Source organism: Bubalus bubalis, chromosome 1 (genome assembly GCF_019923935.1).
Source record: "Bubalus bubalis isolate 160015118507 breed Murrah chromosome 1, NDDB_SH_1, whole genome shotgun sequence".
Classification (NCBI taxonomy): domain Eukaryota; kingdom Metazoa; phylum Chordata; class Mammalia; order Artiodactyla; family Bovidae; genus Bubalus; species Bubalus bubalis.
In genome coordinates this window covers 62210662-62232746 of record NC_059157.1, presented here as the reverse complement: position 1 = coordinate 62232746, position 22085 = coordinate 62210662, and positions in this window count along the sequence as shown.

Genomic DNA, 22085 nt, shown 5'->3' with positions numbered 1-22085 from the left:
TTGTCTATATTTGAGCTAATTATGTTGCACAACCAAATTTGGATTTGCTTGCCTGCACGCAGTAAGCTAATCAGCTGATACTAGGTTATGCTATCAGAAGCTGCAGTGTTTATTGCATGGTGCCAATCAAGGAGTCTGGGCAGCTAGGGCTTAAAAGATCAGAACTCCTTGATGGCTATCAGGGAATGTTTTTTTTAAACACGAGGTGAGGGAAGGATTAGTGGGTAAATGTCAACTTGCAGACATTTTTCTGATTGGTTGATGGTGAGGTAATGAGAAATCAACATCATTAGCCTTCTGGTTCCAATAGCTCTGGGGTCTTCCTGCTTGTGGGCAGCACACCATTAACTTACTCCAGCTGATGGGGGTTTCAGTATCTGTAAAATAGCACAAAGGATATGGTTCAGAATATTATGTGTAGCCCTTGAGGAGGAACTAAAGGCCCTTGACTTTGTGTAGTGGACAAATTATTATTATAAACTATTATGCTATGCTAAGTCACTTCAGTCGTTTCCAACTCTGTGCGACCCCATAGATGGCAGCCCACCAGGCTCCCCTGTCCCTGGGATTCTCCAGGCAAGAACACTGGAGTGGGCTGCCATTTCCTTCTGCAATGCATGAAAGTGAAAAGTGAAAGTGAAGTTGCTCAGTCGTGTCCGACTCTTTGCCACCCCATGGATTGCAGCCTAACAGGCTCCTCTGTCCATGGGATTTTCCAAGCAAGAGTACTGGAGTGGGGTGCCATTGCCTTTTCCGATAAACTATAATATTATAATATTATATTATAATTATATTGGAAGGAAAGTTATGGCCAAACTAGATAGCATACTAAAAAGCAGAGACATTACTTTGCCAACAAAGGGCCATCTAGTCAAGGCTATGGTTTTTCCAGCAGTCATGTATGGATGTGAGAGTTGGACTGTAAAGAAGACTGAGTGCCAAAGAATTGATGCTTTTGAACTGTGGTGTTGGAGAAGACTCTTGAGAGTCCCTTGGACTGCAAGGAGATCCAACCTGTCCATTCTGAAGATCAGTCCTGGGTGTTCATTGGAGAGACTGATGTTGAAGCTGAAACTCCAATACTTTGGCCACCTGATGAGAAGAGCTGACTCACTTGAAAAGACCCTGATGCTGGGAGGGATTGGGGGCAGGAGGAGAAGGGGTTGACAGAGGATGAGATGGTTGGATGGCATCACCAACTCGATAAGACAAGGGTTTGGGTGGACTCTGGGAACTGGTAATGGACAGGAAGGCCTGGCCTGCTGTGGTTCATGGGGTCACAAAGAGTCAGACACGACTGAGCGACTGAACTGAACTGATAATTATATTATAAATCAATGTATTATTAATACATAATAATATTAATTAATAATCAATAAATTAATAGTAATTGTATAATATTATAAATTAATAGTAATTATATAATATTATATTATACTATACTATTATAAACTATTATCATTTTGTCTTGTGAAGTGAGCTGAAAGATGTTCAGTTGTGTCTGACTCTTTGCAACTCCATGGACTGTAGCCCATTAGGCTCCTCTGTCTGTGGCAATTCTCCACACAAGAATACTGAAGTGGGCAGCTGTTCCCTTCTGCAGGGGATCTTCCCAACCCAGGGATCAAAACTAGGTCTCCTGCATTGCAGGCTAAGATTTTTTATTTGCGCCACCAAGAAAGCCAAAGAATACTGGAATGGGTAACCTATCCCTTCTCCAGCTGATCTTGCCAACCTAGGAGTTGAACCGCTGCTGCTGCTGCTGCTGCTGCTAAGTCGCTTCAGTCGTGTCCGACTCTGTGCGACCCCATAGATGGCAGCCCACCAGGCTCGCCCCTCCCTGGGATTCTCCAGACAAGAACATTGGAGTGGGTTGCCATTTCCTTCTCCAATGCATGAAAGTGAAAAGTGAAAGTGAAGTCACTCAGTTGTGTCCGACTCCTAGCGACCCATGGACTGCAGTCCACCAGGCCCCTCCGTCCATGGGATTTTCCAGGCAAGAGTACTGGAGTGGGTTGCCATTGCCTTCTCCATGTTGAACCACAGTCTCCTGAATTGCAGATGGAGTTACCAGGGAAACCCTGTTTTTCTTTGCTTCTGCATTTTCTCACTTCTCTGATTAAATTTATTCTTTGGAAGTTAAGGAAAGCCTAGGAGGCCAGAGTTTTTCTATAAATAAGAGCAAGTGGAGGACTTGGTGGTATATGTATTATGTCCTGAGAAGGCATTATAGGATCTTGCTTGATTACAATTATATACTGTCATATTTATTATATATTTATAATTCACCTTTATATCTGAGAATAAAAGTTATTCAGAATTTGTTTATGCTTTTGCAAGATTGCCCAATCTTTTTGACTTATTTTTCATGTAATTTTAGAAACAGCTAATCAAGCTTTGCTAAGACACCTGCTGGGATTTTTATTGGCGCTGCTTTGAATCAATATATTAATTAGGAGAGAATTTACATGTTTACAATATTGATTTTTCCAAACCTTGAACTTGGAATAATGTATTTATTTAAGTCTTCTTTAATTAATGTTATTCTCATTTTGTTATTCTTAGGGGAGGGCTAATGTTCCCACTATGTTAGATTTATTATTATGCATTTTATTTTATCTTTCTTATGCTATCAAAATATTATTTTTTTCTAATTGTTTTTTTCTCATATATAGAACTTGGTTCTCATAAATAGCACTGCTAAATTCTGTTATTTTGATTCGTCTAATTATGTTTCATATAGAAATACACTTTTATTTATTGCCTTCCAATTCTCTGAATTTTAAACCACATTTTATAAGGAAAGATCTTTCCTTATTGCACTGGCTACGGCCTCCAGTATGATAAAGACAGATCACAATATCATATTTTAAATACCTGTGACATGTTTTCAGGTGAAAATTCCATATTATTATTTTTAATAAACATTATCTCATTTTCTTTCTCTCATAGTGGAATTACAAAGAATAGCACACTTATCCTTTGTTCCTCACTTTTCAATCATTTTACAACTGAACACATACTAATTTCCTCCAATTTCTACAATACTGTCAATGCCACCCGTCACTCCCTCAAATTATTTAATGTTCACTTCACTCCTCTGTTATATCTACAATTCTTTTGAGAGTCTTTCTTTATTGCCCTCTGTGAAGCCACACTTACAATGTTTACCAAGTTTAGTTATTAGAGTGGAATTTTAAAATCAGAAAAGTCTTATTTGTGTCCTTCTACCAAGAGTAACTTATTTTACAATTTTAAATTCTCTAAGCTTAATTTCTTTATCCTGATATAATATCTGTTTATAAGAATTTTGTAGGAAAACAATTACATACAAAAGGCCTAGTACTTGGCCAGGCACAGAATTAATGCGTGTGTACTTTTTACTTCTTTCAAGTATCTGCTTCTATTCTTGTATGCCTTAAAATTAGTTTTACTACAGGTTTCATTTAAAGCTTTGTTCTCCTTCCAATTAATGATCTTGAGTGACGTGATCTTATTATTATCTTTTATTTATTTATTTTTTTCTAGATCAACACTGCTTTTTATTTCTCATTTTGGCATAAGTTTTCACTTTGTGCATTTGCTATTTTCCTAAGTTGTTCTTAAGAATGCCAGTCCTTTGAGACTCTGCTAGGAACGAAGGAGGGAGGGAAATAAGGTAGGGAGGGAGATGTTAAGCTGGCCGAGGTTAGTCATGTTTGGGGCATAGGATACTCTCTTTTTGGAGACTCACAGTACACATCAGCAATTAAAGTTCAGCCCCATCAGTTAAGAAATGTGCTTGATTAAAAACCTAGGATTTTTTGATTCATATTATTATCTTTTAAAATTCAGCTTGAGTTTTACCTCCTTCACTCTTCCCCAGCAAATCTAACTTAAATTTGATTTCTTCATGTCCTGATGATAGTCTCATGTATCACTTGCTGTACTGTAATAACACTCACTTCCTATAATTTCTAGCTTATGTGTTCATTTTTTTGAAGGAAATTTGTGTTTCATTTATTTGAGAATTTTTGGTGGAAGTTTCTTGAAGCCATTCAGCCTTTCATTCATAGATAAATTATTCAGATTGTTACTTATATGTATGGCTGCTTAAATTCATTGCAAGGCCTTTATTATTATTTACTTTAAGCATATTATGAAATACATTAGTTATCTACAAAAGCATCAAGGTAGAATAGATAATGTACATATAAATTATGGGACTATCATTTATGTATATTTCCTACTCTATTCTTCTCCATTTCTGACAAGAATTCTTCCAAATTTGCTTTTTTAAACAATGATACATGGAATATTTTTTTCCTCACACACTGTTGATGAGGATAGGGAATGAACACTTAATTTTTTAAGTTTTTAATTACAGGATAGTTGCTTCATAGCATTGTGTTGGTTTCTGCCATACAACAACATGAATCAGCCATATGTATGCATATATCCCCTCCCTCTTAAGACCCCCTCCAACCCCCTCATCCCACCCATCTAGGTCATCACAGAACACCAGGTTGAACTCTCTATGTTATACAGCAACTTCCAGTATTTTAAGTATTACCTTATATTAAAGAAATTGTCTCTTAAATAAATAGAAAATGTACAATCCCACTAGCAGTTTATCATTACTTTTCTGTTTTCCCACATCTTGGACAATACATGGGATTTTGAGAGTATCAAGTATTTGTTAACTTAATAGAATAAAATATTGCCAGGATTATAGATAAATAAGTATGTGTTAACTTAGTAGAATAAAATATTGCCAGGATTATAGGTAAATACGTATGTTCACTAGCCTTTGGTTTTCCCTTACTTTGATGATCTTTATGATGCTTGGTTTTTGTTGTTTTTTCTCTTACTGGGCTATATGTTTTGGGGGGGCAGGAGGGTATATAGTTACTAGTTTTTAATTTTGTATTTAAATTGGCCATTTTTGTCCTATATATCTTTTCAAATTCTTTTTAACATTCTTAGATTATTCATTATGTTTATGACATCACAGAGACTTTAAAATTTTGAGTCAAAATTTTATATGCAGAGATTTAGCTAATTTCTCCATTAAATTTTGAAAAATTTTTGTAGCTTCATATAACATGTGGATTTGCTTGTCAGGTTCAATGACACTTGCTTTTATATAGAGTAACTATTTGTTATTGCTGATTCATTTGAATGCCATGACTTTCATATTTTGATACAGTTACTCTGCTAAGTACTTCCTAGCTGTGGAGGAGTTAATATTATTTTCTTGGATTTTTACCATTATTATGTGACTTTTAAGAAAAGTACATTTTTTTTCACTTTCTGTTTTTTTCCCTTAACTTCTTTATTACATTTCTTTGGCTAGAACATCTAGTACTATACTGATTATGAGCTATATTAGTGAGCAAGATGGCATTTTGCTTACAGTAAAAGAATTGGCTATATTTTTTCCCTCTTAAGTATGGTGTTGCTTTGATTCTTGGCACAGAGGTTTATCAAGTTGCTAGGATTTATCATAATTGCTATGTTTTTATTAGATATATTTTTCTGGATCTACTGAGAGTTTTTCTTTTTGTCTTTAATCAGTTAATATGGTGATTTACAGTGACAATTTAAAAAAATACCAACCCACTTTCACATCCTTAGGGCAAATTATACTAGGTAATGAGTTTGCTGCTACTGCTACTGCTAAGTCACTTCAGTCGTGTCCGACTCTGTGCAACCCCATAGACGGCAGCCCACCAGGCTCCCCCGTCCCTGGGATTCTCCAGGCAAGAACACTGGAGTGGGTTGCCATTTCCTTCTCCAATGCATGAAAGTGAAAAATGAAAGTGAAGTCGCTCAGTTGTGTCCGACTCTTAGTGACCCCATGGACTGCAGCCTACCAGACTCATCCATCCATGGGATTTTCCAGGCAAGAGTACTGGAGTGGGGTGCCATTGCCTTAGCAACTTTCAATTTTTACTCTTTCTCCAAATTGTATAGTATATATAGGATTAACACCATTCCAGATATTTTTTTCTAAAACAACAATTTAATAATTCATGGAACACCTGTGTTTTCAGAGAGAAAATTTTTGACTATTGATTTGGTTTATAAAAGGCATTTATTTCTCCTGACCACTTGCCCAGTCCCCATCTCTTCGAGAGAGATAAGCTTCATCTAAATTATTTCATCTGATTGATGATTGTCATTTATAACTTTACTGCTGCTTCTGTCTCGGGTATTCCTTTGGAAAAGGTGTATGGATTCATTATATATTCTAATGTATTGTCTATAGATTATAAGATAAAGTCAAGCATGTATCTGCTGATACTATTTAAGTTGACCTGTCTTTATACTTAGAAATGTCTCTTAATAGTAAGCTTCCACGGTGACTCAGATGGTAAAGAGTCTTCCTGCAATGCAGGAGACCTGTGTTTGATCCCTGATTCAGGAATATCCTGTGAAGAGGGAAATGGCAACCCACTCCAGTATTCTTGCCTGGAAAATTCCATGGACAAAGGAGCCTGGCAGGCTACAGTCCATGGGGTCACAAAGAGTCGGACACAACTGAGCAATTATCACTCACTCTATTTTTCTTGAAATCCTCCTGTACTCTTAGGTATTGTATTAGTTTTCTTTTTTTTTTTTTTTTAATTAGAAGCTAATTGCTTTACAATATTATAGTGGTTTTTGCCATACATTGACATGGATCAGCCATGGGTGTACATGTGTTCCCTATCCTGAACCCACCTGGCACCTCCCTCCCCATCCCATTCTATTGCTGCATAACAAATTGCCATGAATTTATTGGGTTAAAATATCTCATATTTTTACTCTCAGTCTCCATTGGTCAAGAACCCAGGTATAGTTCACTTGGAGCCTCTCTCAGGGCATCTGAAGGCTGCAATCAACGTATCTGGAGATGTGCATTCTTCTCAAAGGCTCTACTAGGTAAAGATTAGTTTTCAAGCTTCTGGGTTGTTGGCCACAGCCATTTCCTTGTTGATGAAGAACTTGCAGTAGGTGTCTTCTTCAATGCCAATTGGAAAGTCTCCCTCCTCAGGGATAGTCCTTGTCTTTTTTTTTTTTTTTTTAACAACTTGAACCTATTTTAAATCTGGGTTATTCATTATAATCATCTTTGATTAACTCAAACAAATTTGGGACTTTCAGACATCTGCAAAATCATTTTATGTTTCTATTGTCAAGAACTATGTCAAGGCAAGTTTTCCCTATGTTTTATTTCAAGAGTTTTAAAGTTGTAGGATTTAACAGATCCATTTAAAAATAATGTCTATGCATGGGCTTCCCTTGTGGCTCAGCTGGTAAAGAATCCACCTGCAGTGAGGGAGACCTGGGTTCAATCCCTGGGTTGGGAAGATCCCATGGAGAAGGGAAAGGCTACCCACTCTAGTATTCTGGCCTGGAGAATTCCATGAACTGTATAGTCCATGGGGGTAGAAAAGAGTTAGACATGACTAAGGAACTTTCAGAGAAGGCAGTTGCACCCCACTCCAGTACTCTTGTCTGGAAAATCCTGTGGACGGAGGAGCCTGGTAGGCTGCAGTCCATGGGGTCGCTAGGAGTCGGACACGACTGAGCGACTTCATTTTCACTTTTCCCTTTCATGCATTGGAGAAGGAAATGGCAACTCACTCCAGTGTGCTTGCCTGGAGAATCCCAGGGATGGGGGAGCCTGGTGGGCTGCCGTCTCTGTGGTCACACAGAGTCGGACACGACTGAAGCGACTTAGCAGCAGCAAGGAACTTTCACTTTCATACATACTTATGATGTTTTTAATGTTAAAAATGCCAATTCTTAAGGGAAAATATATTGCTATATTGTATAAATACAATGCTTTCTCCTCTACACACATTCCTATGATAAAGCTTAATTTATAAATTAGGCATAGTAAGATATTGACAATGGTAGCTATTACTAAAATAAAACAATTATAATGATATACTGGAATAAACATTCTGTGAATGTGATGTCTTTCTGTGTGTTCGTATGCCTTTTGCAAATTATCTTATTGTATAAATTGAATTCCTTTTCCATCTTAACCAAGTACTTATCATGCATTGTGACCATACCTTTGCAGTTTGAAGTGTGACAGCAAAGCGAGCACACATTTCTATTTTCATTTTTTCAATTTCATGGACACAAAACTCATTCTTACTGTAGGTCTAAGCAACCTCAGCATATGATTTTTTTCTTTCTTCATTAAGAAATTTCACCTTTTAACTTAAAGGAGCTTGAGGCTTTCTTTCCAGCTTCTCTTCAAATATTCAAATTGTCGCCATTACTACTTGAGCATTTAAGGCTATTATTAAGTAAAATAAAGCTTATTGACCACAAGCATTGCAATACTGTGGCAGTCAACCTGATAGTAGAAGGCTTCAAGACTACAAGTTGACTAAGGGGCATGATACACCGGACAACAGCAAGATTCACATCCATTAAGGGACTGAGCAGGAGTGCTGAGATTTCATCACACTACTCTGAACTGCATGCAGTTTTAAACTTATGAATTTTTTCTTTCTAGAATGTTCCATTTAATATATTTAGACCACTGTTGATTGTGTGTAACTGAACCTCAGAAAGCAAAACCACAAATAACCTGGAACTACTGTACTTTTCTTTCAGTTCCCAAAATCTATGGCTAAATACTGTAAAAATAGTGGTTATACTAACCTTGTACAACATAATCTCTGTTTGCTTGCTTTACTTTTTCTCCATAGCAGTTACCTGTTACTGCTTCTTTGCTGTTGTTCTGTGGGTTAGTTTGGTTCCTCTGAGATATAGACAACAGGATGAAATTAGTCGTTTCTGTAAAGGACAAAGCCTGTGAGGAAAAGTAGATCTGGGGAAGTCTGAAAAGTTGTTAGATCCTAATGTTAGTTGGCTCTGGGTATAGGAAAGAGGGAAAGAAGGAAGGAAAGGAGGAAGCAAGGAAAGAAGGGCAGAAAGAAGGAAGTGAGCAGAGAGGGAAATAAGGAGGAGGACAAGGAGGAAGGTAGGGGTGAAATATTTGAGATTTCTATACAGACCTAAGAGAATTTGGCTAGGGTACTAAAGAGTCCTTGAGCCAAGATGTCCCATGAGAGCAGTATCAAAGCTACTAGGAATGTGTGAGCCTGAGCATCCCAGCCTCACTCAGTCAGCAGCAGGAAAATGCACTCAGCATGTCCTCATATATCACAAATCCAGTAATAGATTTCAGAATGCAACAGCTCCACTGGTTGCCAATTACACTCCAGGCAAACAGAATCCTGAGTGAGATCTGAGAAGCATATTTCAAGGATGCCACAGACTGTCTCTCTCTATTCAGCACAGGTTTACTTCTCTATCTGCATCACCTACAACAGTACTTGGGTCATATAGTAGTCATTAAATGCATATAAATAAGTGAATTGTCTGGGAAAAAAAATTGATGTTTATATTTCTTGTTGTATCTTCCCGCACATTAACCTTCTGCTAAGCGCTACTGGAAATCTTGCACTAAAGTCTAATGATCTGAGAAGATGCCCAAATCCTCATTCAAACATCACAAAAGGGCAAGTAAAAACCTTTAAAGGCACCATTCATCAATGAACCAGAGAAGTGCCCTTGTAATAAGTACACAAATTATCTTATCCCTAGTCACTGAAAAGTAATTTCATGGGATTTAAAATGGCCAATGAAACAGGATCAGTATTGTTGAGTTTCACAGTGAGGTATGGGCTATCTGGACTTCACAGTTCTCATGCTGCCTTCTGTTAAATGTAACCATAGTTTCAAACAATTCTATTACTGAAGCCCAATCTTTGTTTGCTCTGTTATTGAAGAATGTTCAATTCTTCTGAAAATGATAAAAAATAGAATAGTTGCAGCTCATAGGATGTGTTAAGCATAGAGAGTAATCATGTAGCTTGTAACAAAAAGAAGGAATTCATGGAGGGTGATGAGTAGAAAGTCATGTGAAGTGAAAGAGAATAAATTATCTGTATCAGTTCAGTTCAGTTCAGTTGCTCAGTCGTGTCTGACTCTTTTTGACCCCATGAATCGCAGAATGCCAGGCCTCCCTGTTTATCACCAACTCCTGGAGTTCACTCAGACTCACATCCATTGAGTCAGTGATGCCATCCAGCCATCTCATCCTCTGTCATCCCCTTCTCCTGCCCCCAATCTCTCCCAGCATCAGAGTCTTTTCCAATGAGTCATCTCTTCACATGAGGTGGCCAAAGTACTGGAGTTTCAGCTTTAGCATCATTCCTTCCAAAGAAATCCCAGGGCTGATCTCCTTCAGAATGGACTGGTTGGATCTCCTTGCAGTCCAAGGGACTCTCAAGAGTCTTCTTGAACACCACAGTTCAAAAGCATCAATTCTTCGGCACTCAGCTTTCTTCACGGTCCAACTCTCACATCCATACATGATCACAGGAAAAACCATAGCTTTGACTAGATGGACCTTTGTTGGCAAAGTAATGTCTCTGCTTTTCAATATGCTATCTAGGTTGGTCATAACTTTTCTTCCAATGATCTGTATAAGGGAAAAAGAATGGCATGAATTGAAAAAGATGAAAAGAACAAATAATTATGTATGAGCACAAACCTTACCTTTTACACTTTAATAGTCAGACACCTGCAGGTGACACACCTTATGACTCCATTTGGACTCACGTGTGCTCTACCCAGGAATGCAGTTAATAAGCACAGCTCAGCAATTAGCCCAGTCAATCCTAAGGTAAATCAATCTTGAATATTCATTGAAAGTACTGATGCTCAAGCTGAAGCTCCAATAGTTTGGCCACCTGATGCAAAGGAACAACTCTTTGGAAAAGACTCTGATTGAGAAAAAGGGAGGGAAAGATTGAGGAAAGATTAAGGGCAGGAGGAGAAAGGGTCAACAGGGGATGATATGATTATATGGAATCATTGACTCAATGGACATGAGTCTGAGCAAACTCCAGGAAATAGTGAAGGACAAAACCTGGAGTGCTGCTGTTCATGGAGTTGAAAGAGTCAGACATGACTTAGTGACTGAACAATAACAAAGTAAATCATAGAAAACTGTAGTTACTTGCCAGAGGTACTTGTTCTGAATCTCTTCAATAGAGCTAAACATTCAGGTGTCTTCTCTCTACTGAGTCTGCTTGTTAGAACCTCAATTTCAATTCTCAGAAACATGGTGGCTCAGCGATAAAGAATCTGCCTGCCAAAGAAGGAGATGCAGGTTTGATCCTTGTGTTGGGAAGATGTCCTGGAGAAGGAAATGACAATCTACTGCAGTATTCTTGCCTGGGAAATCCCATGGACAGAGGAGACTGGCAGGCTACAGTCCATGGGTCACAAAGAGTCAGACATGGCTTAGTGACTACACAACAACAACAACAAACATGTCATTATCAAAGAAGAATGTTGTGGCAGAGAAAGTGATGCTGTTATGTAAATTCCTAATGAAACTGTATATCTTTTATTATTGAAGTAGTTCACTGACTTGGAGGTAAAAGAGAGCACTATATAAATAGTTTGTAGAATAGAGATTCTTGGCCCAAGAAAAATTGATAATGGTAGTGAGTGTGTTAAAGGTGAGTAAAGACACTGACTTCCTCAGCAGACAGATGAATTCTATTGGGCCCAAATGAAGCAGAGCTCTTTGTTCTGTCTCCTCAGGCCATGAGCTACCTTTGACATGCCAGTTTCTAGAAAATGCCATTGTCTATGTGAGATGTAATATAAAAAAGTTTGAGAATCACTGGGTTTTGATAAGTTGGAAGATGTTCTTGGCAGTAAAAGGTCAATGTGTCACCAAAGAGCCCATGTTATCCATGTCAAGGTAAAACATGTTGCGGAAAACCCTCTTAATTACTGTATTACTCTATAATGTCCCCAAAACTATAGCTGGCATTATTTCACCTGATCATACACTTTAGAGCCATACACTACTATATCACTTATTTAGCAAATAGGTCAATAGAGGTCTTTCAAAGACTGATGAATATCCTTTCTCTCCTTCTTAGAAGCAGCCAGACCACAATTTTCACAGGGGTAAAATGCACCCAGATAAAGGGTTAGATTTTCAGCTATTTATAAAAGCAGATGATTGAATTTTCCAAAGATAAATTTATAGCTTTCACAACAAAGATTTTTCTACAAGCATGCCACTACCCTATTAAGAGTCTAAAAATTCTTCTCTTTACTAAGAAGGAAAGTTTTAGTATGTCTGCAGGACAAGATTGTATTCAAATGGCACGTGTGCTACTCAAAACTAGGTTAGAAAAGAGCATGTAGCTTCAGCCTGTCTTATTCTGAATGCTTTCTCTTGGAATCCAGCCCATATTCTATGGAAGCCCAAGGACCTTGTGGAGTAACACAGATGTCATCTTCATGTTGTCTAGAAGTCCTAGTTGAGGTCTCAATAAACAGTGATTATCAGCTTCCAGACACGTCAATGAGTTTTCTTTAAATTGTACAAGCCCAGAGTCATCAAGTTACTCCTGGATTTTGAGTCTTCCAAACTGAGCCCCAAACATCATGGAACAGAAATAAGCCACTCTTCCCATGGCTTTTCTAAATCCTTAACTGATGAAAACTTTCAATGTAATAAAATAGTTGTTCTTTTTTTCCAGTTAGTTTGAGGTTGTCAGTTAGTGATACTAAATGGAATAGTAACTGACTACAGCAAAGTGAATAAATTTGGGTGACAGACTTTATTTTATTGGGCTCCCAAATCACTGCAGATGGTGACTTTAGCCATGAAATTAAAAGATACTTGCTCCTTGGAAGAAAAGCAATGACAAACGTAGACAGCATATTAAAAAGCAGATATCACTTTGCTAACTGGATTCCATCTTGTCAAAGCTATGGTTTTTCCAGTAGCCATGTATGGATGTGAGAGTTGGGCCATAAAGAATGCTGAGCACCTAAGAATTGATGCTTTCAAGCTATGGTGTTGGAGAAGACTCTTGAGAGTCCCTTGGTCTGCAAGGAGATCAAAACAGTCAATCCTAATGGAAATCAACCCTGAACATTCACTGAAAGGACTAATGCTGAAGCTGAAGATCCAATACTTTGGCCACCGGATGTGAAGAGCTGACTCATTGGAAAAAACCTTGATGTTGAGAAAGATTGAAGACAGGAGGAGAAGGGAATGACAGAAGACAAGATGGTAGGATGGCATCACCGGCTGAATGGACATGAGTTTGAGCAAACTTCAGGAGATGGTGAAAGAGGTGGAGAAGCCTGGCATGCTGCAGCCCATGGGGTCTCAAAGGGTTGGACACAACTGAGCAGTTGAGCAACAAGGAGATGCAAGTGGGAGTTGGAAATCACATAAGACTCATAAAGGAAACAAACTACTGGGCTAAGCTGTACTATTTGTCCTTCCCTCTATCTAGCTTTCTACATCCTGAAATAAGGATATAATTGTTGGAGCTCCAGCAACTACCATGTAGCCTTGAGGAGGGCAGTGATGATAGATAGAAAGTACCTGCTATCCTGATGTCTTAATGGAGTCATCCTAGCAATTCAAGACCTTTGGAATTAAGCTATACAAGAGAAAATTAACTGCTTAGGCATTTAAAACATTAAGATACCTCATGGATTTACTTGTATATGTTCCCAACCCTAAATGTAATTTATGCATCATTTAAAAACTAAAAACATAAACCAAGTCACTCGCCCAAATTAGTAAGTGGAAGAATTGGGATTTATATCACAACTGTCTGATTACAGGACCTATAGTTTTATCACCACACCGTACTGCCTCAAAGGCAAAAGCACAATCATCAAAAAATGGGGAAAGTACAAAAGATTTTAAAAGCCCAAAATTATAAAATGTATCATAATTGTAAAAGTCCAAAAATGTAAAGTAAGTGGACGATTGTCAGTAGCATATTATATTCCTTGCCACCTGCACCTGCCATGGTCAAAATCACAAAAGAAAATCTTTAACATACCTCAAAACTTTAGATTGGCCAGAGTTTTTTGTTATCCTAGTCCATGTGCACTAAGTAAAGTTTTATATGTTGAAATAACTCTGTTTATGGGAAATATCATAAAACTAACTTTAAAGGAGTGAGGTATTTCCTGGTCAAGTTTTTCTTTCTTTCTTTTTTTTTTTTTTTTTTCTGATTCAAACTCATCAAATATAGTACAGGCATATAAACAACAACAACAACAACAACACCTGATTGTAAAATCTAATTCTGAAATGAGAAACTTCCTTATAGCCCGGGGTTGCAAATAATTAAGGAAACGTCTGATTCCTTGAAAGTGAAAAATTTATTCCTTCTGATTTTCTGTGCATTTGCACATTTGTAGCTCGCTAGTTTCATTTGCAGCAGGGATATTGAAAACACATTTCAAGGGTTCCCACTGATTTGAGAAATTCATTGTACCTTAAGGGCTGTCAGAGGAAATTTGCAAATTACTAGTCCAAATTATTTCAACAAGAAAACATACTGATATGTTCAGGTAATGGAAAGGGGAAAAAAGATTAACATAAGTGTCATAAGAAAGCTATTGTGCCGCATAAATCACAGGTAGTCAAAGATGTTTTGTAAGAGAGATGCTGCGCTAAAATGCAAGAAAGAATATCTCTTATACTTCCTTTCTTACTCAACAGAGAATACCCCTTTGATTTTAATATTAAAATATACACTTCCCTTTTTCTATACCACAATAAGACATTATGCTTTATTCCTTGAAATACTATTTGGTGAATGAAAAAAAGATCTTTCATGTAAGTACAATACCTATGGATATATTTCTATACACATGAAAATTTTAATTAAAATATTCAATGATTCAATAAACCCATAAAATCTATTCAAGTAGGCATCCTTGGTAACCACTAACAGCATGGATTAGATTCACTTATATTTTAAAGAAATGAGTTATGTGATTAATACATTCTTGGTAAATCCCTACAGAAATAATGCACATAATTTACCATTAATATGGTCACATATAAAATGTAGTCTTTAATACATACAATTGAGATAGTATATGCTTAAAAAGCTGACACCTATTAGGGGAAAAACATGAATTAGTTAGGAAAACACCTGTTATCCTATTTAGGTATCAAAATGACTGGATCTAGGCAAGGTCTAAAAGGCAAGGATCCAGGCAAAGAATTTCTGTAGGAACTGAAGTGCTTTGCTTACAAAAATAGGAAACTTTCCCTTCATCTCTATTTAATTTACTAGTTTTATTTGAAGAACTTTCGTTAGTGCCCTCAGTTCAGTTCAGTTCAGTCACTCAGTCATGTCCGACTCTTAGCGACCCCATGAATCGCAGCACGCCACTCCTCCCAGTCCATCACAAACTCCCGGAGTTCACTCAGACTCAAGTTCGTTGAGTCAGTGATGCCATCCAGCCATCTCATTCTCTGGCATTCCCTTCTCCTCCTGCCCCCAGTCCCTCCCAGCATCAGAGATTTTTCCAATGAGTCAGCTCTTCGCATGAGGTGGCCAAAGTACTGGAGTTTCAGCTTTAGCATCATTCCCTCCAAAGAAATCCCAGGGCTGATCTCCTTCAGAATGGACTGGTTGGATCTCCTTGCAGTCCAAGGGACTCTCAAGAGTCTTCTCCAACACCACAGTTCAAAAGCATCAATTCTTCGGCGCTCAGCCTTCTTCACAGTTCAACTATCACATCCATACATGACCACAGGAAAAACCATAGCCTTGACTAGACGGACCTTTGTTGGCAAAGTAATGTCTCCTAGTGCCCTGGTGGTAGTAATAATGGAGGTGTCTGGGTGGTATAAATGATTAGGAAGGCAGTGGTGTGTTTTTTCAGACAGGAGCTAGAATGTTGGAGAAGAGTGGAAAGAATTATGGACTGTCAAAATACCTAATATTATTTTATGTTTTCTATTGTGTCATAATTCAAATTCCCATCATCCACAATTTCAGTAATGTTCCCACAGAACAATTTCTTGACTATTTATTATATGTTGCAAAGTAAAGGATGTGCCTATTCACCTTTTATGTAATTCATTTAAAGAATCCATGCAAAGTGATTGAGTTCCAGATGTAAATAGAAGCAAGTAACAAGGTACCAATCAAATCGAACAGAAAAAAAGGCATACAGATTTGAGGATGATTTAAACACCATTAAAGATGTTATGGTTGCCAAGTTTCTTGAGATAAGCATAGATGTGGTACTCCTAATAAACATTAATCTCTGAGTCATATGAATTTCAAAGAATGTATTATTATCTGGATTACAAAAATACCTTCTAATGGAAATATTCTCAAATCTTCTTTATGTGTGAGTGTACTACAAAATAACCTTAAATTTGACAAATGCTTGATTAATCCAAAATAAATATTTTTGAAAGATAATTGTGTTACAGTATTGTGTGTTTTTCTAGCTAACATCATATTTGTCTGAAAAATAATAGATTTTGTTAATCTGACATTAAAACAGTTGAGTTTCTTGATATTTGCTGGCCTTCCCACTAACTCAGTGGTAAAGAATCCGCCTGCAATGCAGGAGATGCGAGTTTGATACTTGAATTGGGAAGATCCCCTGGAGGAGTGCTTGGCAACCCCCTTCAGTATTCCTGCCTGGAGAATCCCATGGACAGAGAAGCCTGGTGGGCAACAGGCCTTCGGTTCACAAAGAGTCGGACACAATGAAGCACAATGCACGAAGATTTGGTGAGAAAAATTTTTGTTTTTCAATTGAGAAAAAATAATTGTCTACATCATTTATTTTCCAGTTTAGGGCAATGATGAAAGTGTACAGCAGATTGTATTCTAATATATTTCAAAAAATTTTTAGTAGTGCCTAGAATTGCACTCATCTCACACGCTAGTAAAGTAACGCTTAAAATTCTCCAAGCCAGGCATCACCAATACATGAACTGTGAAATTCCAGATGTTCAAACTGGTTTTAGAAAATGCAGAGGAACCAGAAATCAACTTGCCAACCTCAGATAGATCATCAAAAAAGCAATAGAGTTCCAGAAAAACATCTACTTCTGCTTTATTGACTATGCCAAAGCCTTTGACTGTGTGGATCACAATAAACTGTGGAAAATTCTTAAAGAGATGGGAATACCAGACCACCTGACCTGCCTCTTGAGAAACCTGTACGCAGGTCAGGAAGCATCAGTTATAACTGGACATGGAACAACAGACTGGTTCCAAATAGGAAAAGGAGTACATCAACCCTGCTCATTTAACTTATATGCAGAGTACATCATGAGAAACGCTGGACTGGAAGAAACACAAGCTGGAATCAAGATTGCTGGGAGAAATATGAATAACCTCAGGTATGCAGATGACACCACCCTTATGGCAGAAAGTGAAGAGGAACTGAAAAGCCTCTTGATGAATGTGAAAGAAGAGAGTAAAAAAGTTGGCTTAAAGCTCAACATTGAGAAAACTAAGATCATGGCATCTGGTCCCATCACTTCATGGCAAATAGATGGGGAAACAGTGGAAACAGTGGCTGACTTTATTTTGCTAGGATCCAAAATCAGTGCAGATGGTGATTGCAGCCATGAAATTAAAAGCTGCTTACTCCTTGGAAGGAAAGTTGTGACCAACCTAGACAGCATATTGAAAAGCAGAGACATTACTTTGTCAACAGATGTCTATCTAGTCAAGGCTATGGTTTTTCCAGTGGTCATGTATGGATGTGAGAGTTGGACTATAAAAAAAGCTGAGTGCTGAAAAATTGATGCTTTTGAACTGTGGTGTTGGAGAAGACTACTGAGAGTCCCTTGGACTGCAAGGAGATCCAACCAGTCCATCCTAAAGAAATCAGTTCTGAATATTCATTGGAAGGACTGATGCTGAAGCTAAAACTTCAATACTTTGGCCACCTGATGTGAAGAGCTGACTCATTTGAAAAGACCCTGATGCTGGGAAAGATTGAGGGCAGGAGGAGAAGGGGATGGCAGAGGATGAGTGGTTGGATGGCATCACCAACTCAGTGGACATGGGTTTGGGTGAACTCCGGGAGTTATTGATGTTTTCTCTCTGAGCAATTTCACTTAGCATATGTACATGAGTTCAATCCCTGCTGCTGTAAATGGCATGATTTCATTCTTTTTCATGCCTGAATAATATTCCATTATATATATATATGCATATATATATATATACATGTGTGTGTGTGTATATATATATATATATATATATATATATATATATAAAGCATTTTCTTTATCCATCTATCAATCAATGGGCATTTAAGTTCTTTTCATATCTTAGCCATTGTAAATAATGCTGCCAGTTACATAGGGGTGCATGTATCTTTTCAAAGTAGTATTTTTGTTTTCTTTAGATAAATATCCAGAGTGAAATTACTGTGTCATATGGCAGTTCTATTTTTAATCTTTTAAGAAACTTTCATACTGTTTTTCATAGTGGCTGCAGCAGTCTACATTCCCCACCAACAGTTCACAAATTCCCTTTTCTCCCCATCCTTGACAACACTTGTTGCTTCTTATCTTTTCAGTAGTAGTCATTCTAACAGGTATGAGGCAATATCTCATTGTGGTTTTGATTTGTGTTTCCCTGATGACTATTGATGCTGAGCATCTTTTCATGTACATGTTGGCTATCTGTATGTCTTCTTTGAAAAAATGTCTCCATATCTTCTTGAAAATACCAAATTACCAAAAGTGAGACTACAATGACACTTAGTTGATATATATCAAGCTACTGTAAATACACTATTGGATCTTATAACAAATAGTCACTCTAGAAAGCCATTTTTACGTGAAAGAATAAAAAAAAAAAGATCTGTGGAAGAGAGAGGTCATATATAAGTCATGCAGTGGTTGTGAAAGGAGTTTCAAAAAGGAATTCCAAATGAATGCTGCATTATGACAAAGCAAAAAGGTGACAGTGTCAGAGCATGGGAGAAATGAGACTTGGGTTCTAGTTGTGGCCCATGGTTCAAGATGCATGCACTTAGTACTTTACTTAAACTTCTTGAACTTCAGAATCCTTATATTTATGATGTCTATTTGATCTCTTTAATATCTGCATATAAGAAAAATCACATCTCTTTATTTAGCCAAATAAAAGTATAATTAGGCTTTTAACTTCTTATCTACTAGTTTGGTAGAAGGTCTACAATCAGGCACCTTTTAAAATTTTCCCATTTTGGAATAAGATTTAAGTCTAATTTCTTCTTCTGTCCTTATTGATATACTATATTAATTGTTATTTAAATTCTTAAGTCACAGTAATGTTATCTAGAAAATGGAGATAATAATACCTGCCTCTTAGGCTTGTGTGTGTGTGTGTGTGTGTATTTTCATATGGAGTGGAAAAAATGAACTACTTATGTAGTTTCTGTTATATGGTAAATGTTTAACATACTTTAATTAAATTTTTGGAGAATAAAGTTTTTATTGTATCATTTCAAGAAGAAAGGATTTTTTTTTTCTAATTTATTCTCAACTTGAAGTATGGGAAAAAATCACTGAAAGTTTTATTTAATAAAGTCCTTCTTTTTTCATTTTCTTCATTAAGGAGATTGATTTTATTATAACATAAAAGCAAGATATTAGATCTTTCATTTTTCTTTAAAAGTCCAGAAAAATACTTCTGTATTATCTCAGATCAGTTAACTTCTCTATAGATTATCCAAATGTGTAGCAATCTTGACATTTCAAAAGAGAACATCATATAGTTTTGAGTCATATTTTGTATATTTATTGCTATTTTAAATAATTGTTCTTTGACTTGTGCTGTTAAAATTTCTGTTATACCAGACTTTTATTTCTTGGTGATCTGCTCTCATAAACCAAGAGTTCTATGACCTTGGTAAATCACTTACCACAGTGTGTGGCTATCAGCATTCCAGGACGGCTTTCAAGAAACATCAGACAGATTTCCTCTATTAAGGGAAGCCATAAAATTCCTCCACTCCATTTCCTATTACCTTTTCCTGGTCCTGTCTAATTCAATGTTAGTCATTGAATCATGAATTAAGTGGCCTTTTTTAAAATGATGCTTGGCCATCCATATACTCTCTCAAAAACACAGGGAAGAAATGATTTCTCTTATTGTAGGTAGTATGCCCTGTTAAGATGTCAAATGACCATTGGTAGTCATTTGAGCTGTATTCAAGAAGAAAAGGAAACTGGTTGGGAAATAGAATGAGGAGAGGGTTGGAACAGAAATGCAGAAAGAAGCAGCAGATTACTAGTCTTGTGGTTCCAGAAAAGGAAAAAGATGGTGATAGAAAATGATGGCTAATCAGAATACAGTTAGGTGTTATGTTTTGAGAAATGACGGCAAAGTATTTAATATTCTTCTCACTGAGAGATTCAATGTCACCTCCCACTGGACCTTGGTCAACTTTAAACTGCCACGATTGTAGTAGGACATGGCAGAAGTGATGCTGTGTGATCTCAGAAGACAGGTAATGGAAGGCAAGGCAAGTTTTTCCTTAGCTATAGGAATATTCAAATTGAGAGCCATGAAATATCATGTAGTATAGTAATCTGAGTATCCTAAGACCACCATGCCATGAGGATCCAGATACCAGTTGGCCAACTCTAGCTTCTCTGGCTGACAGCTTTTGTCCTTAGGTCTTTCCAACTCAGGTGCCAGATAGATGAATGAAGAAGCCTCCAGTTAACACGAAACTCCACCCCTTGTTTTATACCTAGTCTTCAAGTTTTATGAGCTGAAGGCCCAGACACTATGGAGCAAAGGCAATTGACCTCTTCTGTACAGTGTCCGCATTTCTTATCCATGGAATCGAGGAATATTTTTCAAAAAAGAAAAGATGGCAGTAGTTTTAAAGCACTACATTATGGAGTGGGGCTTCTCTGGTGGCTCAGATGGTAAAGAATCTGCCTTCAATGCGGGAGACCTGGGTTCAATCCCTGGGTCATGAAGAGCCCCTGGATAAGGGAATGGTTACCCATGAGAGTATTCTTGCCTGGAGAATTCAATGGCCAGAGAATCCTAATGGGCTACAGTCCATGGGGTCACAAAGAGTTGGACACAACTGAGCAACTAACATATTATTGAGCAGTTGCTTCTGTGGATATTACTTGGTTTGAAATAATCAGTTAATAGTTTCTGTAGTAAGTATGTATACCTATGTTAGAATCACAACTTTCTACAAGCTTACAGATTATGTACAACTTTCTAAATTGAGTTTCTACATGATGAATTTCCTCTAACATGTTTTATATTGCAGTCTGCTATTGAGGAATTCTCTTTGTATTTATTTTATGTGTGAAATATTTCATTTTACTTTCATTCATGGAAAAATATTTTAGCTGATATAGAACTTTTGTATTTTTGTTTGTTCATTTGTTTTCCATGCTTTTAAAGAATTGCTTCATTGTCCTCTGTCATGCATAATGGTTGATAAGAAGTTGGCTATGATTCTTTTTTGAAATTCCTATGTGTGATGTGTCATTTTTCTGTGGTTGCTTTTAATATTTCTTTTTGTTACTGTTTTTCAGAAATCTGATTATGATGGTTATTGTAGTTGCCCTATTCATATTTCTTCTGCTTGAATATCATTGAGATTTTGGATATGTAATAAAGTTAAGATTTTTCTATTCATCACTATCATTCAGAAATATGTTTATGTTATACCTGAGTGTTTTTCACTTATGCTAATTTTGTCTTTGTTGAAGGGTTTACATTTTTTGTTAGGTGAGATATCATATATTTTCCCTCAAAATTGGAAAAAAAAATGTTTGGCTGTTATTCTTCACATATACTTTCTTTTTACTCTTACTTTTCTACTTTTCACTTATAAATTAAATCCCTTGGTTTTGTCCAACTGGTTTTGTCCAGCTGGTCTTATTTTTCTACTTCTCACTTATAAATTAAAACCCTTGGTTTTGTCCAACTTTAGTGTAAGGATTTGGATTAACTGGGCTAGGAGGTGGGCAGTATTTAATGTTTGCTTTATCTATAGCTTTCAGAGATATCAAATCCCTCCAATGTCAATTCCTTTTTTTTTTTTTTTTTTTTCCTTTTGCCTTTGGTCTTGACTGAGCACTCCACCCTGGTGACAGTTTGGGTCTTGCAGCTCTTTGAGCTGTAAGCCATTGTTATCATACAGTCCATTCTTATCCTCACCATAGTTTGTGTTCTATAATGTCACCAGAGACACTGAATGGACTAACACTGAACTACTGC